At 33.7% G+C, this 25,258-nt stretch overlaps 2 protein-coding genes across 4 annotated transcripts in view; one reads left to right on the top strand and one right to left on the bottom strand.

The window, feature by feature from the left end:
- Atg16 (Autophagy-related 16) overlaps positions 1–25,258 on the top strand; it is a 419,651-nt gene that overhangs the window by 234,887 nt on the left and 159,506 nt on the right. The gene's annotated exons all lie outside the window — the stretch shown is intronic.
- The window catches only part of LOC149418098 (uncharacterized), a 207,229-nt gene that overhangs the window by 123,450 nt on the left and 58,521 nt on the right, over positions 1–25,258 (bottom strand). The window contains exon 2 of the mRNA XM_089639323.1: positions 15,803–15,841. The gene's annotated coding sequence lies outside the window, so the exon portion shown is untranslated. The remainder of the gene's footprint in view (positions 1–15,802; positions 15,842–25,258) is intronic.

Raw genomic sequence — 25,258 nt, 5'->3', positions numbered from 1 at the left:
ACTTAACGATCCATTGAGGTTGAAAAGGACTGCGGTAATTTAATTGCACGCGCGTTTCATGAACCTTGGTGACAGAAACACGCTTGAGATGATGTATAACTTAATAAGTATGCTGTTTGCGTGTACGTGTCAAGTACTTACAACGAACAATGTCTATATATGCCAAAACCCTTCATCTTAAATATGTAAATTTATTCATAATAGGTGTTGCTTATGTTTTTGGGCGTGTGTTATGTTTCTTTGTTTTTGATGTACTGAACTGTCAAGTTCATACATTGATTTCAGTTTATTCCGTAATAGCTATTACCAATCTAACAACTTGGAAACTTTATTTTATTTCTGATAATACACGCCAAAAATTAGTTTCTCATCTTAGCGACTTTGAGGTGATTTTAGTAATAATATTATTATTAAATACCGAACCTTAGTATATTATTTATTTAATGTAACAATTTCAGGTAGGTTCAGGTTTCAGGTAGTGACATAATATCACTTCTTGGATTGATTTTGTTTTAAATAAAGTTTTTTTTTTGCTTTTTATGTTTGCGCTGTCGGCTGGGATTAATTAAGTACCTACTGCCAAAGTTGCCCGATAAATTATTTAATGAATTAGGTTGATCTGTCTCGCAGATAAGTTAGCTCTTTACAAGTATCGTTAAACAATGGTTTTCCACAGAAATTATGAGAACACGATTTAGTGCTCTGGTTCCCATATAAATCCGAAACGATATGAAATACTGTGTTTGGCCCAGGCAATAACTGTTCTCGTATAAAACCCCATAGCGGCTGCTCATTGTTCTACGACGAGTCCGCGATTGTCACACGTAACAATGTCTCTGAAAAATATCTTCTGAGATCTTTTCAACAATTCTTCAATGAGGAAGTTTAATAGCCATGTAACAATTAACATGCTGTTTTCGCAATTAAAAAAAAATAATATGTACTATGTTTTAACTCCGCACAGGATCATAAACTTTGGGGATGCTGTGTTGAAGGCTAGTTATATAGTGAGCCTTGGCTCAAGAAAAGATAATGTTATATATAGGAAGAATGAAATACATACACCGTCAAATCAATCAATAATGGCCTCCGTTGTCGAGGGGTAATGCTCTCGACTAACAATTCGGAGGTCGCGGGTTCAAATCCCGGCATGCGCAAGTAAATTTTATTTGTGCAACATTTCGCAACTTATTCATTTAAAATAATACATAGCCACGCATTCCAGAGTCGAAGATACTCTCAGTGTGTAAGACCATAATTTAGAATTGAAAAGTTGCATCAAATAGCTTTATCCGTGTTTGGTGACCTTATCTGAATTGCAAGGCACTCCTCACCTTCACCTTCCATATCTGCTTCCTCTCGCCTCTACCTTCAGCATCACAACATATCCCAATTGGGGATGTCATAGGCTCATTGGCTCCTGAAGGTGTGGTGTAGCTGGGGCGCTTGTGCGGTAATCGCATAAAAAAATTATATATAAATAATCGTGAAAATGATCGGTAACAGAAAATGTCGACAAACGCAACAATTTTCAGCAAAAACGTATTTTTGGTTAAGAACTTTGCACAAATCTGACAAAAAAATAACACAAGATGCCTTATTGCTTATACCGTGCTTTTAGTTGTTAATTAACAGAAAAGTTTTAATAAAATAAAAATATGTATCGTTATTGACTACCAGCATAAAAGAGGGTGACATTTAGTAGTGTTACGCCGTAAAACTAAAGTGATAGTATGCTACATTAAATGTCCGGTGAACAAGTACCGCCATACGGGGTAAAGCTATCAACTCTCGCTCGGTATAGCTAATGTAAGATGTTCCACATGATGGCCAAGTGGTGATAATCCTTCAGCTTCCCCTAAGTAGTTATTTGCATCGTACTAATTGACAAATCCTTCTTTTCCATATCGGTCTTAGATCATGGAATTATGACCGAAGAAATGCTCAATATCTCTCGCGTGTCATTTCTACTTATCTGATGGAACTGGTTTCGCGAGTTTCTTTAAGTGGTTACAAATTGTTTTTTTTGCCATTTACAGAAAAGACTTTTGTTATCAGACTAGTTTTGATTGATGTTTGGACGTTTGGTGATGGTCCTCAAACCCGCGTGTTAAATTCAATAACAGGACTCTTCACTTTTGAAGATTAAGTGAAGTAGTTTTTTTACAGTGTAGTGCGTGGAGAATGCCAAATATTGGTTGCCTGTCTTTATGAGAATTAAATTTTCCAATTATAGAATGAATAAAAACCTAGATATTGTAACTACAAAACGTTAAATTTTGTGAAATTGAAAACAAAACAACACGCTGTTTAAATAACTTCAACCTTTTTGAGATTGTGTAAACCCTTCTATATTGGACACTCGTTTATGAGACAAATACTTAGTTTCAACGGTAAAATTTATATAAACTGTTGATCATTTTCAAAAGAATCTTTCTTCATCAGAAATTTAAGACTTCAGACATTTAATTTTCCGCAAATGATCAGTGTTCCTACAGCACACCGCGTGCTACTAAGAATCGGCACCAGGATTTAATTCCGAATCGATCTTATATCACTCTAATCACCATAACTCGGGTTGGCTAATAGCTCCATGGGCTTGCATGTGAACAGTCGATATCCACGCTCCATCCCTCATTACTGGGGGTGCTGTGTGATGCGGGATGAAGGCTGTAACTCTCATACCAGACACCAATTACATAATACATTGCCCAGTTCGATGGATCGTCGTGATCCGCAGATTAATTTTTCCACCAGGTTTCTCTTTCTCGCCAGACTATCGGAAGACCATCCCATTATTTATATCCTGAGCATCCGATGTAATTATTGACTATGGGAATTCCAGAAGATCTCAATGTGGTACGGCCAATCGCTTAGAGATTGAGGAAGATTGGTGAGAAGGATTTGAAAAATTCTTTTTTGTTTCACTGGTTACACTGGTCCTGCTCTTTCTTAATCGACCAATCAAATTATTGTAAAAACACCCGACTTAATAATACTAATTTGGCATTGCGAGTTCAGATCAGTAATCCTTGATTGCATCCATCCTAAAAAATCTACCGAATGCTCGCTTGAAATTGGATAACAAGATGTCTACATTCATTTTCTGTTTTTGTATCGTGGTTTACATCGGCTGTGAAATTTTTATACTAAACACTGCTGCGCTCTTTTAATTTTACACACCTAATAAGACTAAACTATCGATAAATTTTAGATTAATTGTAATAGACTTGTTTCCAAAAGCATGTTATTTCAACTTGGCAAAACCTAGTTAACAATGTAACAAGAGTTAGTGATTTAAAACTAATTGCTTGAACTTTTATTTAACTTATAATTCAATTACCTAGTGTTTTCACATAGCTAGTTAGAGATTCTATTGACAAGTTTGCATTTATTCAAATATTTATTCAAATATTTATTCACCCGTTCAAAAAGTTGGATGACCCTTGAAAAAAACTACAATCCTGATCTATTTCATCTCTTATGAAGTCACCGAGACGTTAGTGACATAATACGAGAAGAATGGCCTTAAAAATTAGTATTATTACTCGCTTAGAATTAAATGTCGTTGACACTTCTTCTAGCCTGAATAACGGTTTCTTTAAAGACCTTGAGAATTCTGGTTTCGGCATTAGGTGATATTTTGACGCTCATTAGAATTTATTGACTTGGCGATTTTCAAGAACTATATTAAATTAGCATTATTTATTCGGTTTATTGATTTACTTACGGTTTGTGGGTAACCTCGCTCCAGGTTATAATATTTATTAGTATAGCGGTATCATCGTACTTCACATGATTGTCATCATCATCGTACAACTACCTATATACAACTATAGGTAATAATTTCAATGGAAAATAGCACATTTTTAGATGGTTGCATCATGTGTTAAATTATAAACACGGTTTTTTTTTACAGTTTACAGAAACATTCTTTCTCGTTTATATTGTTTGCAAATGTGTTACTTTCAAATAGATATTTAGATCACGATTTTTTTTCCACACCCAAAACGTTATAATATGATTGGAATATCCGAAGCATTATTATGTTGATTATTAAGTTCACCAAAGTATGATGTCAGGGTCCAATTTTTTTACCTATTTTACTTTACTTAAATTAATCCGCGTTTTTTTTCAAAGGCCCCTTTGGCATGTTAATTTACATATTAAATGTTTCTCGTCTTTTCTCCGCTGGATATTTATGATGTAATCTAAAATCTTTTCTTTCATTATTATTAATTTCTTAGCGCGATTATAGTACTATCCTAACCTCTAACACTATTTCAAAGGTTGTCAATATCAACTCATAACCCCAAATTCTTTGTAGCCGCATTTGACACTCTAACTTTTAAAAAGTTTTTTATCGCTTGGAATAACTATCACCCCATTGTGTGTGACATAATGGCGGATATCTTGTCGCTGAATCTTTGTTATATAATTGCCGCTAATAGGCGTTTACCCTCGCCTTTGTGAATCAACTAGCTGCCCCGGTACGGGAACCTGCCACTCGGCCACGTCTTGGGATCCGATAATGTCTGGTATTTAGAAATATTGGATATTTTTTATAATATCGTATTATCTAAGGTTGATATTTTCAGTTGCGAACTTACCAAATACAAGAGGTCCATAAAAGAATATTTCTCTGATGGTTTGTGAATAGCGTTTATGTCTCTACTGTTTATATCTCTATTATGATTTCAATTATATCTACAACCTCTCTCCATATAATCTTTTGTTTTCTATAAAAATTTTAATTCATATTCCTTTCTCACAAATTTAAATAACTTATTCCATATTATGCTGTCTCAGTTAAAGTCACAAGGAGGAAATCCATTATTGGTTTTATTTTACTATATAATACTTATGTACAAACTGATTAAACGTTAAGTGTCGATTTCCTGAAAATAAATAAATAAATCAAGAACTCTAAGAATTTGAGAATAAAAAATGTCAACAATAAGATACATCTTGTAATGAGATGTCTAAAAATGAACATACACACTTTAATTTAGTATTGAAAAATAATACGTCGGTAATTGAACTAGCTTTTGTAGGTGCAAGCTAGGGGGATATACGGAATTTATCTTCACTCCCCCATATTTATGTTATTGCTGCACGGAGAAAATGAGTATGGCTGATTTGTTAAAATCTTGTTAAAAACATGATAGCATTCCGTTTCTTAACAAAATATTAGTTGTTTCATAATATATCCGAACATATATTATGTTCGTTCACGCAGTCGATGTTATTACATAATGACGAATTGCGAAAAAATTAGATTTTTTAAAGACATGTTCCGACATCCTCATAAGACATTCGCGTTTTATTGATACTTTGTTAGGAAATCTGTTAATTCATTCGTAGGCCTACAGTCCCGTTTTTAACGGGAATACGAATAATTTTACCAGATTTTTAATAAATTAGCAATATTTCGTATCACAAAGTTTTCTCCGTGTGCGTATTTGCCAGATCGTGCACTGTCTCTTTTATACCTTTCTTTCTAAGAAGAGGCATCTTCTAAAACAAATAATTAGTTAGTGGCCTGATGGTTGAAATTATCGCTCCTAAATAAGTGCTCCATCACGGCATAAGCAACGTTTTCTGCTTTTAGTATGGAGAATTCAAATACCGTCAGACAATTCGGAACCCGTGAAAGTTTCTATTATCTATACGAAGATCGACGTCAGTTTGATTTATTAAATATTATATATATTATAAAAATTATTAAATATTATATTTTTAAATAAAATAAAATTATAAAAAAAATATATTTTATATGTATATTAAAATGAGGGTGATAATTATGCGTTTTTCTCTAGGAAATTCTTCAAAAGGTGTCCAGGAACATGTTTCAAACTCTCTTATCGTGGTGCTACTCTTTTTTAGTATAAATTGTTCTACAAACTGAGCCATCGTCGATATAAAAACACAACCATGTGCGACTAATTTCAAGAAAAAAAAACACACATTAGCTTCCGATTTGTTTCTTTCGCCTCGTCGTGTATTACGTCCATGTGTACATAGGCGCAAGACCGCAATCAATCAAGCTCTGTTTGCAGCAGAAGATAATGTAAGGTGGTAGCAATCATTAGCGAATATTGTGTAAACACATTGAAGACCGCTGCCTCGGCTGATCGACCCGACTCACTGTTGTTTTTGTTATCGTTTCCTCGCCTTGCTCGAAGATGGATGATTCGAATAAAGTTTTCCTTACTTGCGCTTGGATGAACTCAAATATCTGATACGCTGATACGAGTCGTAAAAAAATGTTTGCTAATCTTCATAAATGGATGTTTAATGATATATTATTATCGTTGAATGCAGATGTCAAGTGGATGTCATTTATTTTTGGTAACAGTGGGTTTCCATCATCAACGAAAAATCACCATCGAATTAATGGTATACTTAGGTACTATGAAATCGTAATAAAATTCAACCTGTGTATGTTCGCAAAACTCGAAAAGTTGTCGACCGATATCGCTGAAAGTTTCGAAATTTGTTCTTATTAGTGCCAGGAGTGTTTAGAGAGTTGTTTGAATCGGGGACGCCTGAGGAATACTTAACGCGATATCTCTGCACTGGAATGAGATACGGAGTCGAATTAAAATCGATGTAATTTAGCTTTTTAACAGTTCACTTGTGGCATTCAGTAAATGATGGATAAAGTCGGAGACGCCCGAGAAAGACATTAGCAATAGCGAACCATTGCGGGATCCAGTAGTTATTTATAATGTAATACTTATAAATTATTATTTCTTTAAATTTCCTAGGCCGACTGTTTTGTTTACAAATGATTGTTTATTTATTATTATTGTTTATTGTGTTATTTTAAGTAGGTACATAGTTATCTATGTCCTAATACAATCCTTATACACATATAATTATGGTAACACATTTAAAATGAATCAATCACATATTTTCTTAATTTAATTTTAAATGTTTTTATGTTTTCTTCTGATTTTATTTCTTCTGGTAGCTCTCCAAATATCTTCAACGCTCCGTACATCAATGACTTTTGACTCTGTGTTTTTTTCCTGAAGGGGAGTCTCAATTCATTTCTTTTCCTTGTCTCATGTGTGTGTTTGTTCTGTAGTTTATCAATTTTTCTTAGGAATTCACTAGACGTATGGCCATTGATTATCTTGTAGATTAAAAATATGGTATTAAAGTAAATAATTTGTTTAAATGACAAGATATTTAACTCCTTCAACATGTTCTTAATTTTTGTGTATCTATTTTTCTATGATGCTACCTTGACTGGGGTTGAGGGTTCTCGTCACGTGCAATTTATGATAAATATATATTATATTAGAAATTGCTTCAGCAGTAGTTCTTTCGAAGGTAACAAATTAATAAGTTACCATTCTTTTAAGATAAAAACCCGAAACTCTTTAACTTGCTTTTTACTTTAATGATGTTTCGCTTCCCATAATTATTGAAACGTGCATCTGGCATATTCTTCTGTCAGAAGGTCGGACTTTTTCCGCTTTGTAATAAAATCTTAGTAAATTGTATGATTCTAAATGTATGTATTCCTAAACTAAAAACTGTTTAAAAGTAATGAAACCCGCTAACAATTTAATTATTATTTTTGTTTAATATTATAATTTTTAATGCAATGTTCTAACTTTACGTTTTTACGTCTAAAAACTGATCTAAAAAAATTGTATTAAAAACAAAATTATTATTCAAATGTAATATTATCATTATGGTCTCCTTATTTTTTTCGTTTCGTATAAAAATTATTATCAAAAAATTCACGAAGTTTCATAATTTTTTCTCCAATTGCGGTCGTAACCTTTAGTTTCGTCGAAGTGTACATTGTAATTATTTTATGTTAAACTTCTAGATTTTAATATAAAGCGTGGTGTTGTCTCTTTCTAACACAGTTTAGGTAATTTTTCCAACCATGACACTAAAGGAGACACAACCATTTCGTTTGAGTTGTTTCCAAAAGCGAGCAAATTAGCCTATGACATCAAACAGACTCTTATTAGTAATTTATAATTTTATTGAAGGTTTTCCGGAAACATTCACCTGTGTATGCAGCGTGAGACTTTCATCAGCGTAATAATAACTGAATAATAAAATCGACTTTATTTTCTATCGACCGTGTCCATATATGTATAATATAATATTTTTATTAGCATGTCTTATATGAGTTGAAGGCATTAAGACAGGAATGATGTTAAATTCTGTGCATAATAGTTGTTGTTAACTTATTCAGACTAGCGCGAGACTAATTTAGCGGCATTATGTATATACAAAAACGTGCGTATAATTTTTTTATTAAACACTGCTGGAATTAGTGTTAAAATATTGATCAACCTCTCGGTCAATTAAAGTGATTCATTATTTGAAATCTCTTTTAGTAGTAAATACTATTTACTTGTTAAATTCTATTTTTTTGAATTACCTGACTGAACTGTCTTTCTAACCAATTTCTTCGTGGTTTTTTTTTTCCACATTTTTCAGCTGAAATTTTGAAGCCATTTAAAGGTTTTTGACAGTCAAGAAACAATCACAAACTCTGTTTGAAGAGTCGTAAATTACTAGATTTGCAGCTCCTCTGGGAAGGTCACGAAGAGAGGATGGACTTAACGAAGCTTACCAACAAATAAGCTCCCTAGAGAATATTGTAATGTAAATAATCACAACTTTTCAAGAGTTGTTTCAACGATGGATATCCAAAGTTATTATTTTTCTTTGGGTTTATAAACTTGCCCCACTGGTTGGACTTATCCTGTGATCCTAATTTGAATCAATCTAGTTCTCTTAAGTGGCTGAAAACCGGCAAGCACCGCCTTCAAAGAAGTTGAAAGGTTTTATTTTTTTACTGATCCTACATTCCGATTCAATTTAAATTTAAGAATACATTAATTTATTTGATTCACCCATAGATTTGATTGTATTCTAACCGCCTCGTATAAGATGTAGATGGTATATGCTTCACCTTTCAAGATGGACAAAAAATCACCTCCCTTCATAGCTACTGTACTGTACTACAATACGCCAGTCATCTTCTCAACATCATCGTAGTTTTTATCTTTTGATTCAAGTTGATCTGTAATCCTTCTATTGGTATCACATCGTGCCAATAAAATATATGACTGATGCATTACAAGCTTATTTACATCAAAAGCTGGAAGCATTGTATATTTTTCATCTAACGATTTATGAAGAAATCCGGAGTGATCGGTGCTGTTTTTTTACCGTTGGAAAATGTCAATTCGAAGACCTCCCTTAAACGTTTACCTTAAGTCTATGTAGATCTTTGGGATTGTCAGGACTAAAAAGTGGAATAAACCCTTGCGCTTCCTTAAAGGGAAGATTGCACAAGTAGTTCTCCGTTTATGTCAACTGTTTAACTTGCGATTTCGCTTAGTTATAACATGTCATAACCTGATAAGGCACTCACATGACATGGAACATAATGTAGTCTCGTGCGGCTGAGAACATTATGCCGCCTAACTCAAAGAATAACATTTTTATATGGTGGATTTTTCTCGCTAGTACCTGAAAGGTGGCTTCCATTCTGGAGGCTTCTTCTTGTTACTTTCCTTGGGCGATGCAATGATCATGATCATGCGTAATGATGAAAAGCTTGATATTATCTAATACCGTCAGCAACTATTGTTACGCCTGATAACTATCACCCGATCCCATTGTTCATTCTACAGTACAAACTAAAAACAGTCCTTTTGTTCTTTCTACCGCGGGCAGTTGTGTGTTTCCTATACGCCCTATACCTAATATACATTTATTGCCTTCTCACCTCCATCCAACTATCCTTATCTGCCAAGCTATTTGTTTTTCTTATTTTCTTCGAGTCATCCGCACTAGTATTTCTAGATAAAGTTATTTTAAATTGTACCTAAACATTTTAGTTTTTCCTTGATTATGCTGGCAAGAGCTGCGGGCTATAGGTAATCTGCAAGGCGAGCATTTGCAAAGTGGCTATATCTCTTAATGATGCTGATAAATCATCTAGGTTATTTTACAACCCGCTTATTAAAATGCATATATCTTAAGGCTAAGATCTCGGGGTGTTTTCTAGTACGGCCTACCACATCAATGACTTCTTCTTTTTCAGATATCATCTAACACCTTCTCCTACAATTACAGCACCTGATATCGATCTCGTGTTTCCTTTGTGCCCTTGGAACTTGGTAGAGAAGTGTATGGTATCATTCTTCGCCATATCTTATTAAAACACATAAATCGAGCTCATATTTGACAAGTGACTTGGAGCACATTTAATATTTGCGATACTGTTAGCACATACTCTATTTTATGGTCATACTATCCAATTGAAACAATAATGATTCAAGCTTTATTTTTTTCTCTCTGATCTTTATGACGTTCCTCTGTTTTTATTCCTACAATTAGTTCTCATTTTCTCATCCACACGCAAAAACCCTTCATCATTTCATGACTTTGAAATGATATAAATACTCAAAAAAAATTAATGTGTTCAAGCGTGAAAAGTTATTTGAGGCAGCCCGCTTCTGTGATGTAATTATGGTATTTATGTCTTAAATTGTGATCCCCGTAAACGAATGACTGAAAGGCTATCATTAAACTGTTACAGGTATTATGTCATAAGCATCTCAAGCAACTTTTTTTATGACTGAATCATCATAAGACATGTGGTTTTAAATTGGCGTAAAAATGGCCACGGCTATCAGCATTATTTAGTTTTCCTAAACGTTTTGTTTTTACATGGATCTATTCATTATATATTTTGGATCTCTTTTTTGTTATTGAAGGTTCGTTTACTGCACGTTCCTTATTTGTATTTTATGGTACTCTCTCATCAAAGATTAAAATCCGCAATCAGTTAATAAACCGTACTTAAAACTAATTACGTACATTAAGCTATTAATGCAATTGCTCTATGATGCAATAAGGTAGTTAACTCTATGAATCTACGATAGGCAATAAAACACCCATCTCTTTAATAGTATATTCGCCATTTTGTATTTTCTATTTGTTTTCTGCTTATTAAAAAATGACAACAATTACTAGATTTTTTTAAATTTTAAAAGATTACAATTTTGATGATTTTTGAAACTGCTATGCTAAGATTAAAATACATGCAAATTATACCAATTATTTTACATCATTCTTTTTTTTCTTTAACGCATGTTAATCGTGGTACGCGTACTTATCTGGAAATGTACCTATTTACGGTACCTACTTATCTCAAATTTAACAGCAAATAATGGTAACTTGAGATACTAATGATCTGATGGGCTTGATACTTCGGGTGAGAGGTCAGGTAAAATGTGTATGTTGGCCCACGCTTAACGTAATATAAACGTAAGTCTTCAATAAATTATTACGTTGGATTTTAAGCTCCTTTAAAATTCCGTTTATTATTTCAACATCCGAATGAAAGCTTCCGTGGGAGAGGGATTTTCTTATATACAATACACGTTCGTCAAAACATTTTAAGCATAATGTTTATCAATTTAATATAATGATATCTAATATTTTATTGGGTAATACTCGTCGTTGCTGAATTAATTCACCAATCTCACGGCGGCCAAATCCAACCGTTGATTTCGCCGTGATGATGAATCTCTTGAAAATACAGACGTTCGAAATGTTTTTACTGCGTACATGTGTATTTACTTCAATGGGAATCAAACATGAATCTCTTGATATTTGCATTCTTCGATTATTCTCAATGTTGCCCATAAAAATGATGATAAATTTTTCGAAAATACAGACTATTGAAATGCTTTTATTGCGTACATGTATGTTTACTTCAATGGGAATCAAACATGAATCCCTTGATATTTGCATTCTTTAACTTTTCTCACTGTTGCCTATAAAAAAATTCCACCTTTGGTACTGCTACCTACAAGTAATATTCGGACCATAAAATGAACTCTATCGTTAATATTGGTAACATTATGGAAGTGAGGACGTTCCCAGTTGGAGGCTTTTATTTTAACCCCGAGAACCTTTCTTGGAACTGCCTTATTTGTGGTCCATCTTGTAACGGTACCGGACACCTTACATGACCGGGTAGAAAATGTATTCCTTTAATCAAATACTTTTGGAACAAGTGAGGTTAACAAACAAGGTTTGAAATAAATTATTTATTTTCCAAGGAATATCGTTTTCCAACGACGATCTCGGAACAAAATTATTTGTTTGTGATATTATTTTATTTACGAGATTTGAATTCGAGTAGATTTTTTCTATTGAGGAGAAAAATTCGCCTTAATTAAAATTCTTATATTTTTCTCCACAACAAACCTTAACGTGTTTCTAGAATTATTAAGTTTAAGTGAGTTTTACCCAAAAAAATATATGTATTTTTGCTCTTCTCAACATTATCGAAATTGATCTCGTCGATCCTTTTGCCATGTGACTGCCGAAATGTTTAAAAATCTCACGCATCATAGCTAATCAAAACCAGAGTGTCACGATTTCACAACGTTTAGCTTATCTCTCATATTTATTTAGATTATTTGAGAACATCTCATAGATTTTCTAAAGGGTGGGTCCTGTTTCGGGACTGCCCTGCAATGTGATCGGTCAGCAAAGCCTATTAGGGTACAGCACACTGCCAAGTAACGGGAGGTTTTTATGTGGTCAATTAACTCCGCGTCGTTGCGGTGCTGGAACCTGGGAGAATATACGGGTAACATGCATCATTCTTATTATATCAACTATTTTATTTCACATTTCCTGAATTAAAATACCTCAGACCGTTGTCGATTATAAATTGTTCTGTTCCGTGAGGTTAAACTATAAATTTCGTAAAGGGCCTAAATATGATTTCTTATCATTTCGGTTGCTTTAACCATCTACCTTTGTGTTTCGCGGTTGTAACAAAATTAAATCTCAGTTTCCAATATTAGCTAGCTTATTTAATATGTTATTCATTTTTTCCGGCGCTTGTTTATTTTTAATATTAGTTATGATTGTGTTCACTTCTGCTCTGGTGATGGTCATTGCAAGGCTGTCCAAAACGTTGGAGTGATGAATCATGAGGATTCGCAAACGACCGAGTGAAACAACATAATTTTTAATATCATTACTTATAGCCATGTTATTATATTACCACGTCAAAGTTTATTGCAATGCTGGAATTTGCACAAGCTGTGATTTCTTTATTTATGCCAGTGACTTTCTTCAACCTGCATTTATAATTGCAAGGGTGTCTGCGGGTGTAAAGCATAGTTATTGAGATAAACAGTGTTTAAAGGTGCCTAATGCAGTGCTTAGTTCCTGCGAACCGCATAATACTGTTTGTTCGTTGCACCGCGGTGTGGATACTTTGCATACGGGTGTACGTGAAGGCCCTCGGCTTGTTGACAGGTCCCTTGACATGGGGTTACAATGTTATCGCCGGTAATGGACTTCTGTACTCCCTAGTATCTTTCTGACAACCACCGGCACTGTAGTGCGGAGCCGCGGCGGTAGGCTCGGCTTGTTAAGCTCGCAAGCTCATGTCAAACACTGTGCATACAAGCACACTACAGTGGTTGCTATTTAAAGCTGGTAATATTCGATTCTATTATACGTTTCTTCTGAAAGTAGTCTTTTGGAAAACCTTTTCCTAAATCTCTTTAGCATTGTGGAATTTAGAAAAGAATTATAGGACTTAATCAGTTACCTCGTTAGCGCTCAATATAAGAATACCGCAGGGATCACTATTTAGACCTTTATTAATCGAAAGTGCTCACGCTTTTACAAAACTACAACGATCTCAATCAAGCATATCTCGACTGATCAATGTGAATGGATTAAATATCATACTCATTATGTATTAACTATTTAGTCCCAAGAGTCAAGCCATTGCCTACTTACCGTTGTACTCAAACAACTTTCGTTCTAACAGTGGCGGTTTTCGGTGGCGGAGCCCCCATTAAATAAATAAATAAAATTGCTTTAAACAAAAAAAACAACCCCCCTATCGGTGAAATCTTAAAATCTACGCCTAAACAAAAATATCTTTGTGCGCCGCGATAGAGAATGTTTGATGCCACGGGACCTCCAGAGTGTCACCGAGATGTCACCGGCCGAGCTAGAGATTAGAGTAGGTATAGTTATAAAACTTTGAACGTTTTTATTTTCTTGCTTGTTCCTGCTGTTCTTCAACCGTTTGCTTTTAATGGCGTTTGTAAATCTACTAATCAGATTTTGTCTCAATTCACTAGTAATGCAATATTGTGTTACGCTTTCTCTAGTGTCGTTTCGATTTTCTACTAGAATGTAGTTATTTATTGATGTATCGCAGTTATTCTTGTAAGTTATACCTAATAGTGTGCGTGGCGAAATTTTGTTTTTTTGTGAAATTAATATTTAATGATATGGGTATACAAATATAATTATAAAAATAAAATGTATATAAACATATAATACCTTCTCTTGATATTCTGACTACATTCTTATATACGTGAGCAAAGCTTAATGTGAAAAGCACATGTTTCAGCACATGAAAAGCGCGAGCAAACTTACATGTTTCGCATAAGAATATATTTTTTCACCAGGTCACACGTCACATTTCATGTAACAGGCAAAACTTCCCGTCTGTTTTGTTTCCCCAAAATAATTCGACCTTCTTGTCTTCTTTCATTCATCATTTCGTTGTTGTTCGTTTTATTTCCCGTTTGGTTCGATTTAAAGCGCCGCAACTAACGGGAGAACAGGCCCCTAATAAGTGGTAACGAAATAAATTCGTCAGAATTTTTTTCCAATTCCGCCCAGTGCCGATACTGCACAGTGGAACGATGATTGAACAAAGTGACTAATGAGTTTTTTATGACTGTCAGTCACAGCTTTTTATACAAGTTTGTTTCTGAATAAATCGGAAGGTAAAGGGAGTTTTTTTTAACCTCAAAATCCAAATTTTAACGCGATTCGCATCATGAATCGGTCTTTATCTCAATTTTATTTTTTTATTACGGCTTTTGGTTCGACATTCTTTTAAACTGACCTTCAATTTGATTATGAATGCTTTTAGAGAATTTTATTGAAATTAATCGGTGAGGAAATCGCTTTTTTATGATCGTTATCACAATAAAAGCATTACCTTCTAATTGAAGTCGGGATGACCTAATAAGAAAGTGACAACTGTTTCGTCTCCCTTAAATCATCTTCAGATTGTGGTAATCCCACTGACAAAATATCTATCGTTTCATTCTAAGTGGGTGAAACCCATTAAAACCTATGGATGCAAGCGGCTGGAAAAACTGGCAGTGATTCAAGTATATGGGCCTGGTCATTTAAATAGTCGAAATAGCATAAGACAGGGTAGATCTACCATAGATCTATGCATGGGTTTATAGCTAGGAATGTGCGCTTCATATTGATAGATCTCTTGCTTAATTCGGTTTGACAGTTTTTGTGTTCGATTTCACTATAGAATTTAGACTATTTGTAGTATATTTTTTATATAACTAGCTATTGAAATATAAATACTGTCTCTATATAGATGTTCAATCAAATGTGACATTAACTCAGATAATCTAGGTTATTCTTCAATCTCCTTACTACAGTTCCCTCATTTGACATTGGGAGGAACGTTAGTCCACATGCGCGGTGCCCACGCAGTCCTGAGCAAACGGAATAACTGCGCAACCTGCGACTGTTATTATCCCGCAACCGGTTATGTGCTTTTGGTCATTGAGATCACAACACTACTTGATTATTCCTTTTGCTAAAGATATTATTATTATTATTATTATCGGTGCTCTTTCCTGAGCGTTTTTTGCTCTCCTTTACCGTTCGTCGATCTTGAATCTGGTAAATTGAATGAATTATTTTATTTGTTTCTTACCGTTTGCTGAAACGTGCCTTTTCCGGATTTTGAGGAGTTCTGTAAAAAATAAGAAAAATACTTAATAAAATGTTAGTTTACATGTTTTTTTTAAATTTAATTTAATAAGTGTATTGTACCTAATATCAACCGGTTTTATCATTTCGGAGTTTCAACACTATTTTAGAGATATTTATTCTTATTAAACATTTGGTAAATGTGGATATTACACATTAGGGGATATTATGGAACATTTCAATTTAGGAGGCGGGTTTGGGTACCGTCCAACCGGAAACCATTTATTGGATAACAAACACCTCTGCCATAGGTCACCCCTAGTGGTTCGCTACGTTTGGCGATTTAGCAGTGATGTCCGGGTTCATCTGGTGAGGTATGTTTAGCATGCGCCTGTCCACCAGCTGGTTGGCGTGCCAGATCGGGAGAGGCTGGTTTGGGGAGACCCTTTGACCTCTCCAACTGGTCTCTCGACCCATCACCTCGCACCGCAGTGGGAGGGATATATTCATGTATCCTTCATTCCTGGATACACTTATCCCTTGATTCCTACCCAACCCTCATACCTTTTACCTTACCAGAACTTTCTACCCTTCCTTTTCTTAAAAAGGCCCTCACAAAGTATCCCAAAAGATGGCATATTGTGTAGGTTTAATGTAAAAGAAGGTTTTGATACAGTTGCATGGATATTTCAAAACTCCACAATCCATGGTGGAAATAAGATTGCAAGCTGAAAAAATGCTTTCATCTATAAATTCTGAACAAAAAAAACTGATCAAACTGTTCCGACAGTTTTTAGTGATGAATTATCTGCTTATAATATTTCAAATTTTCTTGTTTATAATAAATATTATTTTATGAATCACTTCTTGGGTTGTTCCGTTGTTCCCCGTTATTTGACACTTATGATAATGCATTGCAAGCTGCTTCATTACAATTTGGTTGGAGGCAAGAATATACAGGGTTTTCCAATAAGAGGTGTTATTTTGAATAGCCTGCTATTTCGGTAGATGTTACTTTTGAAGCTGTCATTTTTTGATATTTGACAAGTAGAAACTACGCCATTAATAAAAATGGAACGATACACGCTTCAACAACGCATTGAAATTATTAAAATTCACTTTAGTGAATCAAATGCAAATCATCTTGAGTGATGAGGCCCATTTCCACCTCTTTGGCTTCGTCAACAAGCAAAATTGTCGCATCTGGGGCTCTGAAAACCCAAGAGTTATTGTTGAAAAGTCTCTCTATCCTCAACGTGTGACTGTTTGGTGCGGTTTATGGTCCGGCGGAGTCATTGTACCTTACTTTTTCGAAAATGAGGCTGGAGCAACAGTTACGGTGAATGGATTGCGCTATCAACAGATGATTAATGATTTTTTTATGGCCGGAATTGGATGGTATTGATCTGGACAACGTTTATTTTCAACAAGACGGCGCTGCGTGCCACACAAGCAACGAAACCATTGATCTTTTACGATTGAATATCAAAATAACACCTCTTATTGGAAAACCAGAACATATAACTAATAAAAAAATTAAAAATACATTGAAATTCAATATAACTAATAAAATATTTATCATCGGATCATCGAAACATAATCATGTCTTGTGATGTCTTTACTTTGTCGATGTGTGAAGGTACCTTATATTTGCTCGACAATACTGCGGTTTAGTAAAATCTTTCAAGCCACAAAATAAAAAGTTTTCAGGGACGATAAAACAAATATTAAAAAAAAATTCAAATCCGAAAAAATAATTAAAAAACTTTATGTTTTTATTTTTTATTTTAGTGGTTATTTTTATTGGGTTTCCAAATTTTTATATAAAATATTGCAATTTAAATTATAATTATGAGATATTTGAGGGTTTAGTTATTTCACCTTCCTACGATTTTTTCTAAAAAACCTTTAAAAAAAGCAGCTTTTTGGCAGCTTTGCTGGACTAATTTGTTCCAAACAAAACGCTGTTTTATACACCATGTATTTATAAATAAACAAACTCGAAAAAAAAGTATTAAAAATACTTTAACCAGCAAAAATCATTTTACAATGTTAACGTACTTTGAAAACAAAAAAATAACGTTCCAAAAAATTGTAGCTTGAAGGTTTTTTCCAAAACACAGTTGATATTATTATCTAAGTAGTATTATTGCATTCGTCATTCAAGCGTTCAATGATCTTGAGTGAATCATCGGAAGAGAATAAATAATATACACTGGTTTGTCGAGATGTGGAAATGCCATAATTATTGTTACGCAATGAGATTTTTATGTCACCGGTTTTATGTATTATTTTAAGATAACGATAGCATCTGGTCCCAAGCATCACCAAAATGTAGCTAAATATTATGGGAACAAATGTTATATGTATTGACTAACCATAGACAGTGAATTAATTAGTTCTGCCTCAATACGGGTTCCCCAAGGGAGGCACCTTATGTCCAACTTAAATATATCTGCTTTTATTGTCTCTTGATTACTGTACCATTTATTTTATATTTTTCTATAAAGGTTCTTATACATCTAATGTTACCTTGAATAGTATATGTATGTTTTTTTCAATGATAAATTTAAAAAAATAAAAGTTATCCACGTATTTTATTTGTAAATGTCTGAAGTTTGTAATAAAGAAATTATTGTTATTATGTTAACTGCCAATTATTATATCTTTGGCCATATTATAACACTTGGCTTTAGATAGTTGCTCCATTTGTTTCCTCCATTAGGTACTATTTTATTTGAACTGTTATTTAAGTTGTGTCGGAAGTAGTTGATTGGTAGATAGTAATTTTAGTTTTATTTCACAATCCACAAGAATAGGTACTCAATTTGTCTAATCCCACATAAAAGTTTATAATTTTAAACAGTACGAAATTGACGTACCGCCCACACATTACTGCTTTTTAGCATACTGATGCGCATATAAAAAAAATTGTCTTTTTCCATAGACATATGAATATTAGTAGACCTGCCCTAAGTGATTAAAAGCGTATTATCCCCACTCCCCATACCGGTTCCATTGGAGCCGGCTGTGCTCGCGTATGGCCTCAAGTGAAATTTGAAAACGTGACGTCATCATTCTTGTGCGAACTATGGTCGAGGCATCATCGGTTCATTTTACGAAATAACACGGCAAAATGTTGACTTGTACTATGAAAACTCGTAAAAATAGATGTGAAAAAGAGAATAAACCCAATTGTCGTATTACATTCCATATGTAAGCATTATTTTACTTTATTTTAAGCATATTCACATCGTATAATATAGATCAGTTTTAGAAACATATACTATCACATCGAGAAACGTCTGGACGCGAAACACAAAGCTGGTTGGTTGCTGGGAAGTAAATTATGAACATTTATAAAAGTGTCTTAACAATACTTAAACGAAATTTTCGACTCTGAAAATAGAACCGAATTTTTTTGCCGAATTTGGACTTCGCAAATTTATTCATAACGTGGCGAGTAATTTGCGCTCCCATGTAAAAATGTCTATTCATTCAAAAGCAGGTTTTACTTTTAAGAAGTAAATGGTGATATTATAATGCGAGATGCCTATTTACTGTCAGATTGATTTATTGACGAATCACAGTCAGCCTTACTCCCTTCGTTCTTCAACAGTTGATTTTACCCCTCGCCATTATCTTCTCGTCTATTAATTCCTATGTCTGTGTCTTTTTCTGAATAATGATGCTACGCTGAAGAAGTACCGATGTGATGCTAATATACACCCATGCTACACTAAACGTATAACGATGAGTTGTTTCACAGAATTTTAAAAATTTCAACATTGTTTTTCAAGTAATGTTATTATTTCAGTTTTTTGTAAAGCAATTGGCTCACAATAATACAATAACAGCACTTGAATATGATTTTCACAGAACTAGAAAATTAAAATTGTATTTGATGAATTGTTCAAATTCTGTGAAATAACCCGTCATACATGTTAAAAAAAATAAACAAGTGTGTAATATATTTATATTAAATATTTTTTATTGCGTTGCAATATGAAAACTGTGTACTTATTCAATACATTCAGGAGATAATAACAGTTCAATAAAATCTAACGGAATTAAACAAGATAATAATAATATATTACCTCACAACTAAACGGAATGCAAGAAGTTCCTACGCAAAGGCTTTATGCTTAAAATTCCTTGTCTTGAGAAAATTCATCTTACTAAAAAATAACCGTGTTTTGTTAATAGTCTCAGTGGACTACTGGGATTACTGCGGTTTAATTTCACTCGTCTTTACGATCTTAATTTATGTATCTCGTGTTACCAAATACCTTTTAGATTTAACTGCATTTGAAAAATTGCCATCATGCATATTTAACCTCTAAATAATTTGTTATTTGTCTGACCGGTCAATATATCACATTGTTATTATCTTATGTTTAATAGCTGCGACACTAAAGGCATAATGTTTATGAATTATTCAATAAAGTCAGCATGAAGATTTTTCATCTTTAAATAATTATGCAAGACGTTTCTCAATGTTCTGACATAATGAAAAATACACGGATTTTATCTGATGTAAACAAACATGAGAATATTCCGGTAAAATGGCTGATCTGTGCTTATTCATTACTTTGCATTTCAGTGCATTTTTAATATCTTTTAATTTTAATAATCAATTGGTGTGATGTTAGAGACAATTCATTTTCAAGTTCTGTTACTATTTCAGTTCTGTCAAGCAACTAGACAATAATGATATAATAACAGAACTTGAATAGGACTTTCACAGAACCCGATAAAGAACGTTGAAATTTGATGAATTGTTAAAATTCTCTGAAACAACACGTCCTTAGTGTAGGCTTCAATGAATGGCTGATAATATAATTTATGTCTTTTGAAATTATGTTTCCAATTATTAAACGTATCATTTTTCCTTTTCAAATCTGCCTGCTAAAAAGAGTGACTTACAACGCTGCGTTTTATTTAAATTTATGTAGTTTTTTTTAAATAAACTCGATAAAGCTCCGTCTACATACTCAATCTTTTTAAATAAACTCGATAAAGCTCCGTCTACATACTCAATCTTTTTAAATAAATTCGATAAAGCTCCGTCTACATACTCAATCTTTTAAAATAAACTCGATAAAGCCCCGTCTACATACTCAATCTTTTAAAATAAACTCGATAAAGCCCCATCTACATACTCAACCTTTTTAAATAAACTCGATAAAGCTCCGTCTACATACTCAATCTTTTTGGCACCACCTCTAATTTTGCACAAGTAAGCAAGTACCTTAAGACAGCAAAACTATAACCGCGCAAACGGCTGGCACAAACCTTAGTTTGCGCAAACTGGATTTGTCCCAAATTACACAAGTAAGCATTCAGCATTGAATGTTTTCAAGTCGATCGAACTATTAGTATTTCAGAGTAAATTGACGATTTTATGTAATATTTTCTTTTTAAATAATCCTTGCAACAATAATACGTTACATTAAAAGGCATGTTTATAATTTTTTTATTTTATTATTGGTGAGAAAGTTTCACATTTCACATATTTTTATATAATTTTCAAGGTAACATTTTCTTACCGCGCATGAATACAGAAAATGAAACAGTGCAATTAATCATTGATACCAAAAATAACACTGCAATTCGACGCATTTTTCATTTACTCAATGTTCGCTTAATTTGATTTGTGCGTTTTCTTTTGTTGCAGGTAAGCGGAACCGATAACAGTTGTAGGGAGCAGCCAGCGATTCCCGTTACTTTACGCAACAGGTTATTCGGCGCGTCCCCGTATGCGCGATGTCCGATGTCACCGGTCACCGGTCACCGTGGGATGTGAGCCGTGGGCCCACACGCGGATAGTGGTGTCACCGGACGAGGATAGGTAAATGCCTTCACCGTAACTGTGACGCAAATACTGCACCTATAAGCGGGTGTTTTGACCTACTTATATTTACGCTTTTTTTAAGCAGAAATTCAACAAAATATTATGAAACATATATACAATCAAGGAGTTGTTGTCGGTTCGACCCGATGTCCGATGTCAAATATAGCACCTTTAAGTGCATGATTGATCTATTTTTATTTTCTTAGTCTTTTTTCATGAATTTATAAAAACGTACTTTTAGCGATGTAATGTTAATGTTTTTAGTTGGTACCTTCCTAATAATAACCCTCTGCAGGATATTCACTTTAGGAGGGCCTTTTCGGGGAAAGGAAATAGTGAACCCAGGTTGTAGGACTTACATAAGTTCCACACAGGAGGCCCCGAGGAAAATAATTCCTCTCAGAGCCTATGTTATCTTTGGAGGGAATTTTAAGGAAATCAAGGAGAGGAGGTTTTGAGAAGGAAAAGCTTTTGTGGGGTGGATAGAAATCTGGGTTCAGTATTTCCAGGAGTATCAAACGTATAAATCCACTTCCACTCTGGTGCAATAATTTCAATGGTTCGAGAGTGTCTGACTGGAGAGGGGAATGGTATCCCTCAACCTCTCCCAACCGGGACCGCCACGTAATCCACATCCTTCACTCCATGAACCCGAGCACTCCTGCTAAGTCAACAAATGTAGCGAACCACTTGGGGTGACCTAAGGCAGAGGTTAATATTATAATGTATGCATATTTGTGCAAGATACTTAATTGTGTTAGATAAATATAATCTAATCAGTTAGATATAATCGTCCAAACAACTTGATAGTCACAAAATTACATACATATAATAGTCCATAAATAAGTTATTAGTTTCCAAAATACGTTCACCTAATATTTTCAATTCATAAAGCCTAAACTGATTTAGGATAGGTTGTTTCACGGAATTGGGATAATTCATCAAATTTCAAAAGTTGATTATCAAGTTCTGTGAAGGCTCTATTCAAGTCCTATTATTATACCATGATAAAAAACTGAAATAGTAACAGAACTTGAAAGTCATCATTGAAATTAGAAGAATTTTTAAATTTCTTTGAAACAACCCGTCCTTAGTGTCAGTGAAATTATTTTATAAAAGTGCAGCCGAGAGTACCAAGATAGTTTAGTTTAAATCACATGAACTTAACGTTAATTGACAATAAATTTACTGCACCACCCACAATACAATTAGAAAATTGATTTTTTAATTCCAATTTCAAACAATAACGGAATAATAATAACAAAATTCAAAATTGTGTGAATTATGTTAAAAGTGCGATAAACCGCAAGGTGTTGGAATGGTACCATTATAATTTAGCAATAATAACGGAATTACAAAATACCAGAATTCTTTAAAATTCCCTTTTGTTTGTGTACCAATCGTCGGTATCACCGTAAGGAATGACTAACATGACCTACTGACAAGCTGTCTTGCGTCCGATCACCGTATGTGCAAGTTTTTTCTGAAACCGCTTATGGTATCCGATGATTTATTTATTAACATATTTTTTATGTGACCCCCACGCAGTTATATCTTTTGACCAGACATAAGCCGGGGTCAAATTCGGTATATCAACATATATAGTACGTATTGATAAACCAACTGTACCCAGATATGTTTATGTTAATAGTATTCAAATTTGCTACCCAACTTTAACGTTTTTTATTCTAATTGAACAATAAAAAATCAACCCATAATTTATTTTACTGTTATAATATTAAAACAAAATTATATTCAAAATGATTTGACTCAGGATTGAACCTTTCTACCTAGGAAATGGAGTCGACAAATCAACCAACCTCGCTAAATGCCGATCGGGTAGGACCGACATTTATTTTGTATATTAACTGCTGTAATGTCCCTCATTTCAGAGAAATGCGTTTATGTCCGATTGTGTGTACTTGGCGCCTATAGTTTCTAGATTGCATTCTAATCGACAACGAGTCTATATGTCGAGTTTCAGCACGGTTGGAAGTCGGGAAGTGGGTTAATTTCCGCTACCAAGACTTGCATTCATTCATTACGGAAAAGTGAACTTTCAAAAAATACGTCTTGTAATATTAGTTGTCAGTTAAGTCAATACATATTCAACGCTCCATAATAGCTAATGATATAATTGACATTGCAAGCTAAAAGTTTACATTGATCTACAAATTTCAGACTGAAAAGGCTGAACATATTTCATGACGCCAGAATTCACCGCTACAGAAACATATTTTCAATTCTTGTTATTTTTTGTACGGTACTTGGACAACAAGCTACTTGAAATAAATTAGCAAGATTTTTTAATGTCATCATGCTCACAGTTTAAATAAAACGCTTTATTGAAATCTGACACTGAGGTGTTTTAATTTTGTCTGTGTGACTTCTCGATGTTATAATAACTGCCGCACAATTTCACACACATTTTAAGCAGCAAGCAATATAATTAATTCGTTCGATAAAAAAATCACATAATGTGTTGTTTTTGCTTCGTACGGCATCTCCCAATAAGGATTGCCGCTACAAAATGACAACTCACCTTTTCGGAGTTAACCGTTCTATTTATGGATACGTTTTTTGGCTTTGCCGACCGTCTCCGGAACTTCTACGAGAGCTATTTGTATTTCTTATTTTTTGGATTCCATCAATCATTACGTGGAAGATATATCATGTGGTTGTCAGTAATCGACTTCGCACTTGCGTTGCGTACTTTTTTTTACTAACAACACTTATAGGCAACAATATCAAACACATGTTTGTTTGTTTTAGCTGTACCTTTTTAATAATAGATTATTTTGAAAAGCGCTTTGGGGCGCTGTGTTCTATGTTAAATTTGTATTCTAAAAAAATTGGTAAAAAAATTATAATTTTTTTTTTAAATATTTCTAAAAACTACTTTTGATTCAACTCTTGTTAAAAAATTGATCCACTTTTAAGTAGGATTTTAATTGTTTTTCTTAAAAAATAGTAGGTTGGTAACTATCGATTAAAACGTATTAGAAAAATCAGGCTGTACCTAATTCCATCGTATAAAAATTGAGGCTTTCTAGTATCTCTCTTAATACCGTTAGGTTAGGTCAGACTTGATTATGCTATGGCGTCAATTATTTTTATTATTTACATAGTTTGTATTAATTGGCTTGTTTTAAATTGGTTGAATAATCAAGTTCATTTTATTTTAAAAACTAGTTTTAGATCGAAAGATGACTACCTGCCGCTAAATATAAACATTTTAAGCCTTCAACCAGTTATTGGCTCTCAAAGAAGCGTCACGCCCCAACGGCTTCATTAAACCAACTATTTAGGATAACGAATGTGACGTTGAATGCACCCCTTGAAGAAATGGTGGATGCCACCTACAAACATGCAAGTAATAATAGGCCATAATTCATTACGTGATAGCAGATGTAATAATATGTTGTTTGAAGGTTCGTTTAATCGTTTGGGACCCCACAGATACTAAACTTCTTAATTTATCGTTATTTATTTAATTGATTTGCTTTTATATAACTTACTAAGTAAAGATACTGTATTGGTAGAGTTTTTGTTTACAATAGCTCTTCACAGGAGACCGTTTTTTTATTTTTTTTTATTTGGTAAATA

The sequence above is a fragment of the Hesperophylax consimilis genome, chromosome 14, assembly GCF_061612785.1.
Source record: "Hesperophylax consimilis isolate HC1 chromosome 14, BYU_Hcon_1.0, whole genome shotgun sequence".
Taxonomy (NCBI): Eukaryota; Metazoa; Arthropoda; class Insecta; order Trichoptera; family Limnephilidae; genus Hesperophylax; species Hesperophylax consimilis.
The sequence above is the reverse complement of the archived record's forward strand: the minus strand, read 5'-3'. Positions and strand labels throughout refer to the sequence as shown.